Raw genomic sequence first — 3,890 nt, 5'->3', positions numbered from 1 at the left:
CTCAGGAGCAGCGGATTAAATCTCCATAATCAACTTAATGTACCCTGCATCTGTGGAATACCTGACTAGACAACGAATCATCCCAAAATTGAGGTGGTGGACTTTGGGAGCAACTGTAGACTTGGGGTTTGCTTTCTGCATCTAATTTGTTTCTGGTTTTATGTTTATCTTAGTTTAGTATTTAGAGCTTATTATCATTGGTAGATTTGTTTATTGATTTGGTTGCTCTCTTCCCTTTTTATCTTTATATATATATATTTTTTCCTTTTTCTCTTTTTGTGAGTGTGTATGTGTATGCTTCTTTGTATGATTTTGCCTGTATAGCTTTGCTTTTGCCATTTGCCTAGGGTTCTGTCTGTCCATTTTTTTTCTTTTTGTATAGCTTTTAGCGCTTGTTATCATTGGTGGATTTGTTTTTTGGTTTAGTTACTCTCTTCTTTCTTTTGCTCTTTTTAAAATAGAAAAAATTAATAATTTTTTCTATTTTAATAACTTTATTTTTAATTTATTTTTTCTTCCTTCCTTCCTTCTTTCCTCCCTCCCTTCCTTCCTTCTTCCTTTCTTCCTTTCTTTCTTTCTTTCTCTCTCTCTCTCTCTCTCTCTCTCTTTCTTTCTTTCTTTCTTTTTCTTTCCTCCCTTTTCTTCAGAGCCGTGTGGCTGACAGGGTCTCAGTGCTCTGGCCGGGTGTCAGGGCTGAGCCTCTGAGGTGGGAGAGCCGAGTTCAGGACATTGGTCCACCAGAGACCTCCCGGCCCCACATAATATCAAATGGCAAAAGCTCTCCCAGAGATCTCCACCTCAATGCTAAGACCCAGCTCCACTCAACAACCAGCAAGCTACAGTACTGGACACCCTATGCCAAACAACTAGCAAGACAGGAGCACAACCCCACCCATTAGCAGAGAGACTGCCTAAAATCATAATAAGGTCACAGACACCCCAAAACACACCACTGGACGTGGTCCTGCCCACCAGAAAGACAAGATCCAGCTTCATCCACCAGAACACAGGCACCAGTTCCCTCCACCAGGAAGCCTACACAACCCACTGAACCAAACTTAGCTACTGGGAGCAGACACAAAATACAACGGGAACTACAAACCTGCAGCCTGCAAAACGGAGACACCAAACACAGTAAGTTAAGCAAAATGAGAATACAGAGAAATACACAGCAGATGAAGGAAGGTAAAAACCCAACAGACCAAACAAATGAAGAGGAAATAGGCAGTCTACCTGAAAAAGAATTCAGAGTAATGATAGTGAAGATGATCCAAAATCTTGGAAGCAGAATGGAGAAAACACAAGAAATGTTTAACAAGGACCTAGAAGAACTAAAGAGGAAACAAACAATGATGAACAACACAATAAATGAAATTAAAAATCAGAGACCTCTGGGACAATATTAAATGCACCAACATTTGAAATATAGGGGTCCCAGAAGAAGAAGATAAGAAGAAAGGGACTGACTGAGAAAATATTTGAAGAGATTATCGTTGAAAACTTCCCTAATATGGGTAAGGAAATGTCAATCAAGTCTGGGAAGCTCAGAGTCCCATACAGGATAAATCCAAGGAGAAACACGCCAAGACACATACTAATCAAACTATCAAAAATTAAATACAAAGAAAAAATATTAAAAGCAGCAAGGGAAAAGCAACAATTAACATACAAGGGAATCCCCATAAGGTTAACAGCTGATCTTTCAGCAGAAACTCTGCAAGCCAGAAGGGTGTGGCAGGCCATATTTAAAGTGATGAGAGGGAAAAACATACAACAAAAATATTCTACCCAGCAAGGATCTCATTCAGATTTGACAGAGAAATTAAAACCTTTACAGACAAGCAAAAGCTAAGAGAATTCAGCACCACCAAACCAGCTCTACAATAAATGCTAAAGGAACTTCTCCAGGCAGGAAACACAAGAGAAGGAAAAGATTACAATAACAAATCCAAAACAATTAAGAAATGGTAATAGGAACATACATATTGATAACTACCTTAAATGTAAATGGATTAAATGCTCTAACCAAAAGACAAAGACTGGTTGAATGGATACAAAACAAGACCCATACATATGCTGTCTACAAGAGACCCACTTCAGACCTAGGGACACATACAGACTGAAAGTGAGGGGATGGAAAAAGATATTCCATGCAAATGGAAATCAAAAGAAAGCTGGAGTGGGCACTCCAGCCCCACCCCACTCTGCTAGGGCCACACTCCTGGAAGTGCAGTGGGGTCACGCATAGGATCTCCTGGAGTAGTTGGTCAGCATCGGTTCAACGCATGTGGCTCAGCACGTGGCCGAGTGTCCGGCACCAGGCACCCTGGAGCCAGCCTGACTCGGTTGCTGAGGCGGTGTCATCCCTGACCATTGCCAACGTGTTCCTCACAGCTAGCGAGAGCCTAGCCCCGGCACTCCCGGAGCCCCCTCAGAGGTTCATCTGCTCCTTCCCCAACTGCAGCACCAATTACAAGGCCTGGAAACTAGACGCGCACCTGTGCAGGCACACGGGGGAGAGACCATTTGTTTGTCACCATGAAGGCTGTGCCAAGGCCTTCGTAAGGGACTACCACCTCAGCTGCCATGCCCTGTTCACACCAGAGAAAAGCGTTTTGTTTGTACAGCTAGTGGCTGTGATCAAAAATTTAACACAAAATCAAACTTGAAGAAACATTTTGAAAGCAAACATGAAAACCAGCAAAAACAATATGTATGCAGTTTTAAGGTTGTAAGAAGACCTTTAAGAAGCATCAGCAGCTGAAAATCCATCAGTACCAGCACACCAACGAACCGCTGTTCAGGTGTACCCACAAAGGATGTGGAAAAAACTTTGCTTCCCCCAGCAGTCTGAAGTGACACGGGAAGGTCCACGAGGGCTATATATGTCAAAAAGAATGTTCTTTTGTGGAAAAAACAGAGCTTCTGGAACATGTGAGAGAAACCCATAAGGAGGACATAACATGTGACGTGTGCCAGAAAATATTTAAACGCAAGGATTTCCTGAAGCAGCACATGAGAATTCATGCCCCAGAGAGGGATGTGTGTTGGTGCCCCAGAGAAGGCTGCGGCTGCACCCAAACCACCGTGTTCAACCTCCAGAGCCACATACTCTCGTTCCACGAGGAGTAGTGCCTGTTAGTGTGTGAGCACACTGGCTGCGGCAAGACATCTGTCATGAAGCAGAGCCTCAGCAGGCAGGCTGTTGTGCATGTCCCTGACAAGAAGAAAATGAAGCTCAAAGTGAGACCATCTCATGAAAAATGGAGTCTGGCCTCTCGGCTCAGTGGGTACACCCCTCCTAAAAGGACACAGGACCAGGATGTGTCTTTGCCCAGAAATGGGGAGTTGCTGAACTGCACTGAGAGCAAGGTGCACTCTGCCATGGTGACGCTGGCCTCAGCTACACAGCAGACTGCTTTGTTTGAAGGACCGCCGACCAGACAGCTCAGTTATTTTCTCTCAGAAGCAGGTTTTTATTAAAATCATTGGTGCAGAGCATTGGAAAAAAAAAGTAGAGTAGCAATTCTCATATCAGACAAAATAGACTTCAAAATAAAGACTATTACAAGAGACAAAAAAGGAAACTACATAATGATCAAGGGATAAATCCAAGAAGAAGATATAACAATTGTAAATATTTATGCACCCAACATAGGAGCACCTCAATACATAAGCCAAACACTAACAGCCATAAAAGGGGAAATCGACAGTAACACAATTGTAGTAGGGGACTTTAACATCCCACTATCACTAATGGAAAGATCATCCTAAATGAAAATAAATAAGGAAACACAAGCTTTAAATGATACATTAAACAAGATGGACTTAATTGATATTTATAGGACATTCCATCCAAAAACAACAGAATACACTTTCTTCTCAAGTGC

General features: G+C 42.4%; 1 pseudogene; it reads left to right on the top strand.

Moving 5' to 3' along the window:
* The first annotated feature begins 2,258 nt into the window (after window positions 1-2,258).
* Window positions 2,259-3,483, top strand: LOC112064075 (transcription factor IIIA-like; annotated as a pseudogene).
* Window positions 3,484-3,890: the final 407 nt, after the last annotated feature.

This window comes from Physeter macrocephalus, chromosome 19 (genome assembly GCF_002837175.3).
Source record: "Physeter macrocephalus isolate SW-GA chromosome 19, ASM283717v5, whole genome shotgun sequence".
Classification (NCBI taxonomy): Eukaryota; Metazoa; Chordata; class Mammalia; order Artiodactyla; family Physeteridae; genus Physeter; species Physeter macrocephalus.
The sequence above is the reverse complement of the archived record's forward strand: the minus strand, read 5'-3'. Positions and strand labels throughout refer to the sequence as shown.